Source organism: Podarcis cretensis (assembly GCF_951804945.1).
Source record: "Podarcis cretensis genome assembly, chromosome: 4".
Lineage (NCBI taxonomy): Eukaryota > Metazoa > Chordata > Lepidosauria > Squamata > Lacertidae > Podarcis > Podarcis cretensis.
This window is the reverse complement of record NC_137173.1, coordinates 37745330-37761318: the sequence shown is the minus strand read 5'-3', so window position 1 is coordinate 37761318 and position 15989 is coordinate 37745330. Positions and strand designations below refer to the sequence as shown.

Here is a 15989-nt window from a genome sequence, read left to right as displayed (position 1 = left end):
TGCTCTGGTAACCTCAAGGTTAGATTACTACAATGCGTTATATGTAGGGCTGCCTCTGAAAATGGTTCAGAAACTTCAGCTAAGTGCAGAATTCAGCGGCCAGGTTGCTCACTGGAGCAAGATGGACTGAGCATATTACACCGATCTTGGTCCAACTGCACTGGCTACCAATTAGTTTCCGGGCCCAACTCAAAGTGTTGGTTTTGACCTATAAAGCCTTAAACGGCTCAGGACCGCAATACCTCAAGGACCGCCTCGTTCCATATGAACCTACCTGGACCCTGAGATCATCTTGAGGCCCTTCTTCTTGTGCCTTCTCCTCAAGAGGTCCGGAAGGAGGTAACATGAAAACGGGCTTTCTCTGCAGTGGCTCCCCATCTGGGGAATGCTCTCCTCAGAGAAGTTCGCCTGGCACCTTCATTATACACCTTTAGGCGCCAGGAAAAACCTTCCTTTTTAACCAGGCCTTTGGTTGACCTAGTCAACATCCCGTATCCTTTTAAAATGTGGCTCTTTTGGGAGAGGTATTATTTTACTGCTTTTATTTTTATTTTATATACTGTGATCTTTTTATGTAAACTGCCCTGAGACCTCCAGGTATAGGGTGGTATATAAATTCTAATAATAATAATAGTAGTAATAATAATAATACACAACAGCAACTAGGCTGGTCAGAGCTGGCAAAGGAGAGACTCAGAGCTCTGTTCCTGAACAAGCAGCCAATTGCATTTCTATACAGGGCACTGAAGAATGAGAAACCTCTTGGTTTCCTTGCTAGGCACAGAGTATGGACAGTGTGTCTCATCCCTCCTCTACCAGTTTGCCTATGGCTACCAACCTAGTGCTTAAATAAGAGGCTGTGGTGAACTAGGGTTTTCGGAATTGCATGCTCCATGTTCCCACCCCTCACCAGTTTTGGTGGTGTATATGACCACAATAAAGTTGGTTAAAATGAAACTGATATGCTCTTAAACTCACTTTGAGAACATAGTGAACTCCCACAAAATTAAACGGAAAGCTTCTTTGTAACTGCATCATTAATACATCATTCTGTTATGTCACTCATTATCTGACAGCCTGCCCCTTACAGAGAGACCCAAGAGACTGCTTCTGAAACCTTTGTTTGCACAAGCAAGCAGATCCACCCAGCAGAAATGGTTTGGTTTCTTTTGAGTGACAATATTCGCCTCATAACACACAAAGTAGCCCTCGATGCCAGGGGGTTGTCAACCCGGTCCCTAGTGCCCACCAGTGGGCGTTTCAGGATTCTAGGTGGGCGGTAGGGGGTTTTACGGCACAACCGGAATCCTCCTTCCATCGAGCACTGGTGAGCGGTAAGGAAATTTTACCATCAAGAAAGATGCATTAGTGGGCGGTAGGTATAAAAAGGACGTGGGTGGCACTGTGGGTTAAACCACAGAGCCTAGGACTTGCCGATCAGAAGGTCAGTGGTTTGAATCCCCGCGACCCATTGCTCGGTCCCTGCTCCTGCCAACCTAGCAGTTCGAAAGCATGTCCAACTGCAAGTAGATAAATAGGTACCGCTCTGGCGGGAAGGTAAACGGTGTTTCCGTGTGCTGCTCTGGTTTGCCAGAAGCGGCTTAGTCATGCTGGCCACATGACCCGGAAGCTGTACGCCGGCTCCCTCGGCCAATAAAGCAAGATGAGTTGGTCACGACTGGACCTAATGGTCAGGGGTCCGTTTACCTTTACCCTTGCTCTATGCACTGGCTACAAAAACAAAAAAAGGATAAAATCACTATAAATTGTAGTGGTGATGCAGAGGTTTAATCTGAAATCAAGCTAGATTTAAGCTTGCTTTTGTCTCTGATATCATCTCTCTTGCAACAAGGGTGTTGCCGTATATTGTGGATGTATGTTCTGTATTATTTTATTGATACTATTGCTGCAAGTTTGTCATGGCCTTTGGTTAGAACAACAAACTCGGTTATGTCTATCAGCCTTGTATTGTCTATGCATTAACACAATCATCAGGGGTAGGAACTATCCTGCAGGACTGACACTGCCTGCATACTCAAACAGCTCACTCTTTCATCACAGATGGGGCCGAGTGTTATGTCTTTGAGGAAGGAGCAACTCCTGCTGAAATCCCAGACTGATGAGATTCCGAGTTTTCAATTGGTACCAAAAAATGGTGAAAAGTACTGAGCCAGGGGCACGGTTTATTCCCGTGTTCAAGGTATCCGATAGGGTTTGACTGAATCCTTTAACTCTCTCTCCTCAAATGCCCAGCTAGGCACAAATAAGGTCAATCCCTTTCCATCTCCCCATCAGGAAATACATGCAACAAGTTGTGACTGAAAAGGTGCCAAGCTGTTTCCACAGAGGCTTGAAGAAAAACTGTGATGCAAACCAATAGCAATGCATTTCCTTTCCCTCCCCCACCCACCAGTGAATGTTCACTAACATGCCTTAACTTCTAAAACACCCAGGGGTCTCCACAAGCACAACCAGCTCCCTGCTTCATAAAACTGCAGAGATGGCTGTTCATGTGGAGGGAGCTTGGAATGGCAACAGGAGGGAGGAGCTAGCAAACTCATCCCCACTGGATTCCATCACAGTGTTTGTTTTACACACATTGAACACTTGATTCACATATTAAAGATGCAAGACTAACAGCAGCAAATTTAGCTTTTTTCTAGCTTGAATAGGAGTGTACGAGGTCCCTGTGCAGACACACCCTTGTTGACAACAATCCTTTCATTTATTAACCACTTTGTATTGAGCACAGCAATTATATTGAAAATAAAATGTACTTTGAGATTCCCACAAACGTGGACTGCAATTCTGTGAAGTCAGACAGCTTACATGTAATTGATTTCAGTGGGATTTAACTGCGCACATGGTTGCAGCCATCGTAATTTTGAATGGAGGACAGAAAAGCTGAATTATGGAGTCCTGCATTTAAGGATCCTCCTCATTGTCGCCAAGTAAATTCAACTTTAAATCAAACTGCAATGGTTACAGAAGACTGGCACACATGAGAAACCCTCAGTAACTCAAGTATGACCCAGCGCAAAAATGGAAGTTCAAAAGGAAGAACTGTCCTAGATTTTCTTCACAGAATATAGAGGCTTCTTAAGTATTTAAGGAAATACTGAGACACTATTATTATTATTATTTAGTTTATATCAGAAGTAATTTTCTCTGCTGTGTTTATCTCAAAAACTAAAAGAGAAATGGAGCAATATGAAATTATTTCATGATGCTTCTTTAGGTCAAGTGTCTAATATGGTAAGCCAACTCAAAAACTGCCCCCGCCCTGTAAAATATCATAGGAAGAAAAGGAATAATGTTTTTTTTTAAGTTACAGTGACCCTGCCCAGTGGAGCTTAGCATCTAAATTTTCAAAGTGAAAGAGACAATAGTTAGAAGGAAGAAAAAAGGGGAGCAGGGGGGGAAAGCAATAGAGAGGAGAGGGGTAGCTTTAAGAACAAGATACGCATGTAAGCAAATGCCACTGAAGATACTTAAGTGTGGAATGAAGTTTTAAGCCAAAGGCTGCTTTACTTAAAGCATCACTATGCTCTGTCAATATTCATTCATAATGGAGATGAATGGCTATGCAAATCTCTCTTAGATACATGTGACAATCAGTCATACCTAGGGAAATCTGAAGATGGGATGTTTTCATGCGGACTTTCAGTTTTAGGTAGCAAGTATGAGACATGCTTGTGCTCTAGCCAAGATGTGCAAGTCATGCAGGTTTGCCTGAATAGAAATCTTCAGGAAGGCAGTGACATCACACTTTACTCAGGCCATTCTTTTTTTTTTTTTTTTTGCGTAGGACGAAATCTGAATGATGTTCTCCAGTTTTATAGTTTTCTACAGAAGGGAACAGGAGACCTCTGGTGGCCAAACAGACTATTGGCACTTACATTATTTCCTGTTCTGATCCTGTGAAAGCTCATAAACAGAAGGGCCTATGGAGCATCTTATTACAAGAAATCACCAACTCCAAAGGTACCACATTGGTTTTTGTCTGCAGAATAACATGCCTACTCTTCTGAAATATGCTCTATGTAAACAGGAAATAAAAGTCACTTGCTCTTTTAAAACAAGTATTTTTTATGCTTTACAAGTTAATAAACTTGTCTTGCTCATCAGCATCAACACAAAAAAGTGTGATCACAGGCTATACACCTAAAATATGCACAATTCCAAAGACAGCACAGTGACCTAAAACATTTGTTATGTTTGTAGAGTGGTTTTACAAGTACCTATGCTGTAGCTATGAATGAGAGTAGCTTGTTACAGAAATCTGCAAAAAAAATGCCACTGCACGAAAGCAAGCCATTAATGCATTCCTAGTCAATTAACCCTCCTTTGAAATGTAAACCCTATTTGTCTTCTTCAAACGAAAAGAAATGGGCATATATGATTATGTTCAAATAATTTTAAGTGTAAATTTCATAACCTAAATTTTATTATACTTTTTTTAAAAAAACAACAATTGTCCAACCAGCTGTACATAGACATTTCACATTCACAACACACACAAAACATCTGTAATGTAGAATGGATTTGCTTTACTAGGTGATGTACAGAACAAATTCCTGATAGTTTGTGCCTAGCATCTACCAATCAGGCTGTGTGGACAGAAAGTTTAGCAGCAAGCAGCACTAGCTAGGTGCTAAGGGAAGTATTTACAACCCAAGAAAAAACAAGTTAGTTTAGGTTATGACATCAACACTTCCCATTTTAAAAATCCCCTATCAGTATATACTGTACCATAAAACATAAGAAAAGGTTTAAAACAAACTTCAATAGACCATTGTGGGGGGCAGACTCTTAATTGCCTGCATAGGCCTGGCGTGTGGCGCTGTGGTCTAAACCACTGAGCCTAGGGCTTGCTGATCAGAAGGTCGGTGGTTCAAATCCCCCCGATGGGGTGAGCTCCTGTTGTTCGGTCCTAGCTTCTGCCCACCTAGCAGTTCGAAAGCACGTCAAAGTGCAAATAGATAAATAGGTACTGCTCCTGCGGGAAGGTAAACAGCGTTTTCATGTGCTGCTCTGGTTCGCCAGAAGCAGCTTAGTCATGTTGGCCACATGACCCAGAAGCTGTCTGCAGACAAACGCCAGCTCCCTTGGCCTATAGAGCGAGATGAGCGCGCAACCCCAGAGTCGTCTGCGACTGGACCTAACGGTCAGGGGTACCTTTACCTTTAGGCCTAGCAGAACAGAAAAGTTTTCAGCAGGCCTTTTAACTATCACTCTGATGTGCAAGGTTCAATCCTGTGTTGTCTACTCCTGCAGCCAAAACTGTAGGATTTAACCCCTGCAGAGAACAATATTGAACTCTGCGCATCAGATGGGGAGTGGAGGGCTCAAGCTTACTAGTTGCTGCCTCACTCATTAGTTTCTTCCCACATCCCTGTGGACCAACGTTGACAGGTAGGCAAGACTGCCAACCATCAGTCAGCTGAGCATAATTATGACGTCACATGACTGAAAGGTGGCTGGTCCTGCCCATCTGACAAAATTTGCCTATGGGTATCAGGTGAGATAAAGATCTGGACCACTGCATCAAAAAAGTTCCCAGTCCGATCCAAAAGATGCATATGGGGGGGTTGGGCAATATATCAATATATTGCCCAGGACCGGGATGAGAAGCAGACCAGGATGTTGGTTTCACTCAGCGGTATATCGCTGGTGAAACCACCACTGCTCCTGAGTCCCTCTGCTAGCAGCGTCTGCTAGAGGGAGTCAAGAGTGCCTGAATGTGAAGTATCAATCATGCAGAGGCTGTTTCCAGTTTCCAACATATGCTTCTTAGTCAGTGGTTCAGATTCCACTGCATTTTGATACAACAGGAAGTCTTGATACACATCAAGCAGCAAATAGGACATGAAGATAAGCCTAACAGTATATGTGAATTCCACACTAATTTAACAGCTGCTAAAGCCCTTTACCAGTTTCCTGCAAGACAACATCAAAAATGGGGGGGGGGAATAATATTGAATTTTAAAATTATGCAATTCAAGCATTTGGTTTTGTTTTTGGTTTGGTTTTTTAAAAAACTCACTAAATTATACAGTATTCCGTATGAAAATATGAAGTTTCATTGTAGACTTTAAAACAGAAGAAATGTTAACGAGCAACTATAGTAATTAATTGTTAGTGAGGATAGGAGGAGGACATGAATACCATGTTTCAGCAACTTGATATGCGGTATATTGACTTAAACCGGCATCTAAACCATGCTGTCTCTATACATTGAAGACAACTGCTAAAATTACGTGTGCAGCTCAACCAACATTAAGTACTTGAGACTGCAATCCTAAACATACTTACTATAAAGTTAAGCCCCAGTGAACACACTAGGATTTGCAGCTCAGTCTTGTAAGTATTTATTCAGAAGTAATTTCCTCCTATTTCCACGAGAGTTAAGAATGTGCTTAACCAGCTTCCTGAACACAGTTATGGATCATTCCCCAATTCTTGATCTGGAGGACTGCCCATCCAGTCCAAGTTCTGTTTAAATATACAGACCCTTAAGAAGGAAAAGCAAAAAGGATCCCTGCAGAGCCTCAGACCTAGAGAGCACAATGAGCATGTGCAAAGGTTATCTGATCACACTCATTCCCTCTATAGTGAGCTATATTGTATTTCTATTTAAATTACAGTCATTTTGAAACCTGTATAATTAATCACCCTATGCTAATTTTATGCAAAAATCTATTCCTTTTTTTGGCAATGCATTTCCTCTTTGTTGGGACGCAGGTGGCGCTGTGGGTTAAAGCCTCAGCGCCTAGGGCTTGCCGATCGAAAGGTCGGCGGTTCGAATCCCTGCGGCGGGGTGCGCTCCCGCTGCTCGGTCCCAGCGCCTGCCAACCTAGCAGTTTGAAAGCACCTCCGGGTGCAAGTAGATAAATAGGGACCGCTTACCAGCGGGAAGGTAAACGGCGTTTCCGTGTGCGGCTCTGGCTCGCCAGAGCAGCGATGTCACGCTGGCCACGTGACCCGGAAGTGTCTCCGGACAGCGCTGGCCCCTGGCCTCTTAAGTGAGATGGGCGCACAACCCCAGAGTCTGTCAAGACTGGCCCGTACGGGCAGGGGTACCTTTACCTTTTCTTTAAGTTCAATGGGATGTATTCCCAGGTATGTATGTACAGGGACTGCAGCCTAACTACACTAGCTTTAATCACTGCGGGCCCAATCCAAAGAAGGTTGCTGCAGATTGCTTGTGTAGCAGCTTTCTTTTCTATCACTCACACCACCATCCACAGGCTCCATCATAAAAACTCTCCTTTTGAAACTGCTCTGTGTTTAAGCAGCTTACAACACAATGAATTGTGTGTGGGCTGGGTTGCACTATTTGTGGAAACAGAAGGGGGAAAGCCCAATGCATGAGTATTTGCTAAAGCGTTTCTGTTTACTAAGTAACAGCCGGCTACCATTGGAAAGTGGGCACTTAACCAAAACTATGCTAATAAGGGACAAAAGCATGAACTACTGTTAAGTACATCTTAAGAGATGCGGAAATATTAACACTGATGGTCTAAAGCAGAGGTGCGGAATCTGCGGTCTGCTGGATGTCAATGATCAATGTGTGTAACAAGTGATGGTGTTGGGAGTTGTAGCCATTTCTGGAAGGTCACCAGTTCTATATCCCTGGTATTAAGCCACTGACTTCCTAATCTAATGCAAACAGATCTATCTACTCAGAAATAAGTTCCACTGAGTTCCATGGGCTTCACTACCAGGTGTGTTTAGGAAAGGATTATAGCCTCAAGTGTATAGCCATCTCCAAGTAAATACTCAGACATATGTTACCTGAGACTAATTCATCTACCCATCCATCTTTCAGATTCACCTCTCATTATTTTTGGTGCAAAATTCTACAACTCTGATTAGGACGCTGTGCCAAATATAGTGAATAGGATATTCCTTTCTAAATCATCAGCACCACCATCACCAAGACTTTCCCAGCCTGTTGCTTTTCCTTTTCAGAAAAGGGAAACAGATGAATAAATCCAACAGGTTTTTTTTAAAAAAAAATGTTGCTAGGACTATGAAAATGATTGTTTTCTGAGCAGGACTACTAGCTTCCGACAGCAGCTAACACGAAACACGGAATAATGATTTCAGTTGAACAGAGAAGAACAGGGTGGAGCCAGAAGGCACTAAAGAATGAAACATGAACAAGACTTGGCTCTTGTAGTCTATGCTCAGCTGCACATTCGAACAGCCACCGCATTACTGGCATACCAGTATTACTGCTAACATCAACAACAATAACCCACCCGCTCTTTCACGTGACTTTTTTTTTTTTTTTACAGTTCATCAAAACAGAGTTGAGTACTGGCCTATCGAAATTCTGGTTATACTGAACAGGGCTTGTGCCCTAGATATGTAGTTTTCCAGTACACTTGTTTCCCTGAGGCTGGAGGGGTATTCTCTAGTTGTTTCAGAGAGTTGCAAGGTGGTAGAGGAGAGGCATAATGGTCTCTGGCAGGCAGGTTTTGCAGGATATTGCAGCGCTTCAGATCATGTTTATCCAAAGGCGACAAGTGGGGGGGGGGGAGAGAAGAAATGATAATGCACATGACAGGCAATAATTCCATTTCATGCCAATATCTATTTCTGATTCCAGCCTGAGTAACATTTATTTGTATCTGTGTAACCCACTCTTCATCGATTCTGATACCAGGGTAGGGTACGACAAAACCACCACAACCACCAATTTCAAACACAAACACTAGCAATGCACTAATAACAAATGCATCAAAACAAAAGCAACTATTTAGTAACATAGGCACCTAAAATAAAAGCAACTGGGTAAACCACACAGTCATGGTTACAATGCCTGAGCAAACAAGTAAGTTTTCACCTGGGGCCAAAATGATAGCAGAGAAGCTGCTTGCCTTATTTAGGAGAGAAATGCCGCGGTGCCATCACAGAGAAGGGCCCATCCTGCAACAGCATGAAACTGACGTGGGGCATGAAGCAGAGCCTGCTCTGAAGATCTTAAGGCACAGGGAGGCAAAAGTGCTCCTTCACCTCTTTCGGTCCCAAGTCATTTCAGGCTTTAAAGGAAAGCACCAGGACTCTGAAGCAAAAGGGCAGACAATGTGATTTGTTCAGTGTAACACGATACCATCTGGCTGCACTGATAAAAATTATGGCAGCCGCATTCCACACTAATTGAAGCTCCCAAGCCATCTTCAAGGGCAGCCCCACATACAAAGCATTAGGGCATGCCCTCCCACAATCCTGTTTTGGAAACGAAAAAAATAAATAACAACATTTATGCATTACTTAGCTATCCCACCCTTTCTCCAAGGAGCTCACAACAATGAGGCGAAAGAGATAGTGACTTGCTCAAGGCCAACCAGCAAGTCCCATAGCTCAGCACAGATTTGCAGCAGTTTTCTCCACAAGTCACTGTTCACAGCTGCAGTTCAACGTACATTCTCCACTGAGGCCTTTTTATAACGGTAACACCTAAAGTGGGCCATGGGGACGGCTGTGATTTCACAGATGCTGATATGGGTAGGAGGCCAGTTTCATGTAGTATCTGGAAGTGATACCTGGATGCATCAGACACCCAAAATAAGTTTTGTCCCTCTTAGCTTGCAAAATTCCCTAATCACGTACACCTTCTTCTAAGCCACTTCGTTGTCCAGCCTCAGAGTATTCCTCAAAGTAACAATATCATTTCTAATTATTTTTACGTCTCTCAAATGTAAGCTTTCCATCCACATTTTTGCATTACTGCACTTAACAAAACAAGTAAAATAGTAACTTCTATAAGGGTGAAAACTGGCCAGACACTGTTTAAAAAAACAGCTTGGCTATAAATAATGTATTTTATATTGCAGTATAGCCTCAATTATCCAAAGGTGGGTAAGTAAGGAGGCCAGGATGGGTAATAAAGGACATACTTCTAATCAGAATTGTAGACAAAGGCAACAGCTATTGACACAAGAGTTTGCTTGGCAATTGGTTGTATGGGAATTAGATAATAAAAACAGTCTTTTGGATCAGAAAAGTTTAGATAGTAGAAGTCTTGCTGCATTATACAAGGTACTTCATAAGGCATACAGTCAATATGTGCTTAGAAAAATAAACTGGAGGGCATAAAATGGCATCTTTATGGGCTCCGAGAATATTTCTCCTAAACGTGAAGTAAGAAATATACCTTATTTTTCGCCCCATAGGGCGCACCGCCGCATAGGACACACCTAGTTTTTTTTTTGGGGGGGGGGGGGAAATAAAGAAAAATTATTCCCCTCCCCAGGTGCAGGGCTGGCGCAGGGGAAGCCCGAGCTTCCCCCGACCCCAGCCCCCAGAACAGCCTGCTATCCACAAGCCTAGGGAGCCCAGCGGGAAGTCGCGCCGGTCTCCCTAGGGTTGCGCAGAGCTGCGCGAAGCCCGGGACTGCAGGCAGCTCTGCGCAGCCCTCGGGAGAGCGGCGTGACTTCACACCGGGCTCCCTAGGGTTGCGCAGAGCTGCGTGAAGCCTGGGACTGCAGGCAGCTCTGCGCAGCCCTTGGGAGCCCGGCGCAAAGTCGTGCCGGTCTCCCAAGGGTTGTGCAGAGCTTCCTGAAGCCTGGAGAGCGAGAGGGGTCAGTGCGCACCAACTTTGCGCTGGGCTCCCTAGGGTTGCGCAGAGCTTCCAGAAGCCTGGAGAGCGAGAGGGGTCGGTGCGGACCGAACCCTCTCGCTCTCCAGGCTTCAGCGAAAGCCTGCATTCGCCCCATAGGACGCACACACATTTCCCCTTCATTTTTGGAAGGGAAAAAGTGTGTCCTATAGGCTGAAAAAATACAGTAGGTTGCCATCCACAAACCTTTAGACAGAGAATGCTCTGATTTAATTGTTCTTAATTTCACACCATATATTTAAAGCACATTTGTAGATGACATTTAATGCACATCCTGAGAACTGTAACTTAGACCCTACAGAGCTATAATTCCCAGCACCCTTAAAACACTACAATTTCCAGGGCTTACTGGGAAAAGCCAGTGCTTTTTTTCTGGGGGGACGCTTGGATACGCATACCCCTAAACATTTTGTGAATCTAAGTTTGGCCTCATGGAGGGGCAGTATTTCAATATGAGTAAGAAAATGAGAGTACCCCTAAACATTTTTAAAGGGGAAAAAAGCACTGGGAAAAGTTATGTGTTTTAAATGTGCTTTAGATGTATGGATGGGTCCAAGAGCTGTATATCGAAAATATCCTAACTCAACTAATTTACAGGTTGCACAGAAAGAACTGTGTGGCTCGATCCTACGCATGCTTAGTCACTGAGTTCTACTACATTCACTGGGGCTAGCTCCCAAGTAAGTTTGTAGCTGCCTACATAGGTCAACATTTTTAACAGAGCAATCTGTGCCGATTTTGTGTTGCACTGGGGGTTGGGTTGAAGAAACTTAACCTTCCATCCAAGCCCTCCAACCCTTAACTGCAAAGCTGACTGCAGCATCCCCCAGCTGGTGTAGAGGTCCCCCCTTCCATCTGTCGAACATGTGGGTAGGTAGCAGCCAATGAAAAGTGCTGAAACCAGAGCTGGGAGGTAGAGGGAATTCTGAACCAGCCCTACTATTGTGGTGTGATAGTACCAAGCCCAAATGCTGTGCCTGTTCCAGGCTGGAAATCGATCTGCCCTCAGTACTTGGGTCTGCATAAAGGTAAAGGTAAAGGTACCCCTGCCCGTACGGGCCAGTCTTGACAGACTCTGGGGTTGTGCGCCCATCTCACTTAAGAGGCCAGGGGCCAGCGCTGTCCGGAGACACTTCCGGGTCACGTGGCCAGCGTGACATCGTTGCTCTGGCCAGAGCCAGAGCCGCACACGGAAACGCCGTTTACCTTCCCGCTGGTAAGCGGTCCCTATTTATCTACTTGCACCCGGAGGTGCTTTCGAACTGCTAGGTTGGCAGGCGCTGGGACCGAGCAGCGGGAGCGCACCCCGCCGCAGGGATTCGAACCGCCGACCTTTCGATCGGCAAGTCCTAGGCGCTGAGGCTTTAACCCACAGCGCCACCTGCGTCCCATTGGGTCTGCATACTAAGTTAATAAACTGATACACATTACTGAGAGAAGTATGGTCTCAATATGTACCTAAATCCATGCGGATTAAAAATATTTGATTGGCACTGCCGAATTATGGCATTCATAGAATAGAAATCAGAATATCAAGGCACCCAATTTCTTCTTTTCCTCGGTAATTTGGACAGTGTTTTTTGTCAAAGTTTCCTTAATACCACAAGTCTTTAACTGATGTAAACTTTCAATGTGTCTTGTTTTTCCTAGTTGTAGACACAACTCCAGGAAAGGAAACTTGAAAAACAAATGAAGTAATCAAAAAGATTGAGGGGCAGGCCAAGGGACAACTAATAAACCAAGGAACTTCAAAACCCCTTTTTCCATTTGGGAAAGTAATTTCTGATGTGGAAAAGCTCATCCTGGTACCACAGTGGTTTCAGCGCTGCTCTTATCAGTCATCACTCTTACAAATACCGACTAGTACTATCCTGAACAACTGCATACCATGAAAGGTTACAGGCCACCTGGTGGGGATGGACTATTACCGTATTTTTCACCCTATAGGACACACTTTTTCCCCTCCAAAAATGAAGGGGGAAAATGAATAGCAGCCTGCTGCCGGGCGCGCGGGGCGCCCTGAAGCAGAGCGCCTTGCCGCCGGGCAGATATCCGCAGCCGAGGGAGCCCCGTGGGAGGTCCCACAGGGCTCCCTCGGCTGCGGATAGCAGCCTGCTTCCCGGAGCGCGGGGCGCGCTGAAAGCAGAGCGCCCTGCGCTTCGGGAAGACATCCGCAGCCTAGGCTGCCCTGCGGGTGTTCCCGCAGGGCTCCCTAGGCTGCGGATAGCAGCCTGCTGCACGGAGCGTGGGGCGCGCTGAAGCAGAGCGCCCCACGCTTCGGGCAGACATCGGGCAGCCCCACAAAAAACTAGGTGCATCCTATGAGCCGGTGCGTCCTATGGGACGAAAAATACGGTATATTGCAAACCTTTATAACTCAGTGCAAATGTGAGAAATTCCATGGAACTTTGAATCTAGAATCCAGTTTCTTTGCAGACATGAAAAATATCCGAACACCACCATGGCTATATGATTTCACATCTACCATATTAGTGAAATTCTAGTCCTGGTTCACAGGATATATGGTTCCTCATAATTCATTCCTGTGTGTATTAGAGAAGTCTAATAATACACAACTTAGATCTAATTGCATATTTGCTACATTTAGGAATGTGGGATACCAAGTACTAACTTTTAGATAAATCTTTTGTCTTTTTCTAGTTTTCTAGAACATGTTTCTATTATGGGACTGTAAAAACAAAAATAAAATATTGCTTCATTAATTCCCCCCCCCCCCAATATTTGTCATATGGTCCAGCTGGCCCAGCTTTGCAAGCTGGTCCCATTTAACCCTATTAGCAAGGCTAGATTCCAGTTTTCGTATATATAAAGCAAGTTGATAGCTCTTATAGAATCAGAAATAAGAATAATGTGCAAAATCATTTTGTGATATATAAGCCCTCTCCCACCTTTGTTGTTGTAGCCAATGACAGAAATCACAGCTGTAACTGACATCAAAAAGGAGTAGCTATATCCATAAAGAAAAAACAAGAGTCACAATTCAGTTGCCTGGAGATGGAACATCCAAGTTCCTTTTAAAATTCCCCACACCTTGGGTGAAAGCGACAGCTGCTTATATAAAATGGTGGAGAGACCAATAATTTTAGCATACCTGTTACTAATCAGCAGCATGCTCCCTCACCAAACAAAAAGTAGCAACGTGACTTCATTCTTTTTCGAACTCAGGCCTTACTTCATGTGGAAATTTCTTTTTTAAAAAACAACTTTTAAAATGGCCTTGAGAATAAGCAACACCAGCATAATCCAACATTGTGAGCAGAGGCCTGTGGTTGAGCGATATAAAACACTGATATTGCAGGGTAGCAATTAGGCTGATTTGGATTTTCAGCCAAAAATCCTTCCTGCAAATCACCCTTTAGCTTCCAGCAAGTCAGCCTATTAAATTGTCCTTTCTTGACCACTTCCAGTCGAAACCTAGTACATACTCAGTTGCACAAAAAACCTGTGCTACATTACCCTGTTGCAGACAAGTTGTATTTTCACACTTAAAAAAAAAAAAAAAACTTCTTTAAAAAAGAAATCACAGGAAAATGTGCATAATTAGAAAACAATTTGCATTACATGCAAATTAGGCCACCCAGTTTGGGGGAACTGGAATAGGGCAAGGCGCTGTGGGTTAAAGCCTCAGCGCCTAGGACTTGCCGATCGAAAGGTCGGCGGTTCGAATCCCTGCGGCGGGGTGCACTCCCGCTGCTCGGTCCCAGCGCCTGCCAACCTAGCAGTTTGAAAGCACCTCCGGGTGCAAGTAGATAAATAGGGACCGCTTACCAGCGGGAAGGTAAACGGCGTTTCCGTGTGCGGCTCTGGCTCGCCAGAGCAGCGATGTCACGTTGGCCACGTGACCCGGAAGTGTCTCCGGACAGCGCTGGCCCCTGGCCTCTTAAGTGAGATGGGCGCACAACCCCAGAGTCTGTCAAGACTGGCCCGTACGGGCAGGGGTACCTTTACCTTTACTTTACTATTTAAAAATAAAACAACTGAGAGTTAAAATTAGAAATGAAGAACTTCTATATTGTTTGTTTTCCGCGCAGAAATACAGGCAACAAACGTTTGTTTTAGCACAGAATCCCCTTCACATGTATTCAAAAGCTCTGCAATATGTCACAGCAGCCTTGCCCAACTGTTTCTGCTGCCACCAGAACAACACCCCCCCCCACCCGGTCAGAAAAGATGAGTGGCAACACCATGCAGAATGCCCTGGCTCTCGCCAAGTTTTTTGAGAACCAGGGCGTTCCTGCACACAATGATGCTACTTGGCTTCCTTGCTTCCGGGGTGGGAAGCCGAGCGGCAATCCTTTGTGGAATGCTCAGGCTCTCAGAGAAATTTGCAAGATACAGGGCACTGGTGGTGGAAGGGGGGGGGCAGCATTAATTCTTGTTTCGCCTGAGGTGGAGAAATGGGCCGCCTCTGCACCTAAGAGCCCAGTCAGACTTGGGAGACATTATTTGCTTCACAAAACACATTCTGCTCCATGGGCCACCACTGGGTGGCTGGGAAGGCCCGGCCAGATGGGCAGGGTATAAGTAATAAATTATTATTATTATTATTATTATTATTATTATTATTATTACTTGACCGTCCCTGTCCAAATACTGAACTCAGTCAATGAGTTCAACGGCACTTACACCCAGTTAAGTGGTCATGGGACTACAGTCTTCTGTAATAATTATTTAAATGCAGCCCCCTATTAACAAGCTAAAAATTAAGAATCACAAGACTGCATTTCCTTCAAATACATTTTGATAAAACAAATAAAAGGTTCGAATTATACTTGTGTTTTAAAGCTAGCTCATTTTGCCAGTTACTAAAATTAGTTAGTCATAATTTTTTTGCTAGGGCGGAGTGCAGACTTGATAACATTATCTTGCAAGATTCTTGTAGAATGTCATGCTCATCCATGAAGTTAACTGAGTGATGTTGGTAGTCACTATTTCTTTTCTCTGTATTTAATGGATCACAAATGTTATGTCTGCATAAGCCCTTCAAATCAAATACCTTTATTGGCACCACAGTATAAAACATTTCAGATCACTGGGATAATTAAAAGGTCAAGGGTGAAGCTGTCGAAGGTTGTAAGGTCACACTGCGATCGTGTGCACTTAGATATTGCCCTGTCTGTTCCCCGAAATGATGGTTCGTTGGGAACCCTTTCGGGTAAAATTGTGGCTAAAAAGGAAGCTACTAAAGCAGTGATATCTTTGTCCCAATCTGCCAGGAGAAACCTCATTTGACATCTTCCCGGAGTTATAGGCCTGAGGTCCAACAATTTGCTCAGCATCCTTGGTTGCAGGCACACAGACAGGCTTGATATGGGGTATGTGAGAATCTACTTTTAGT

General features: G+C 44.2%; 1 protein-coding gene across 7 annotated transcripts in view; it reads right to left on the bottom strand.

Moving 5' to 3' along the window:
- Positions 1–15989, bottom strand: part of BBX (BBX high mobility group box domain containing) — a 124800-nt gene that overhangs the window by 72413 nt on the left and 36398 nt on the right. Inside the window, exon 5 of one of the 7 annotated variants that reach the window (XM_079974369.1) lies at positions 8889–9073. The exons of the other annotated variants lie outside the window; for them this stretch is intronic. The gene's annotated coding sequence lies outside the window, so the exon portion shown is untranslated. The remainder of the gene's footprint in view (positions 1–8888; positions 9074–15989) is intronic. 7 annotated transcript variants of the gene reach the window in all.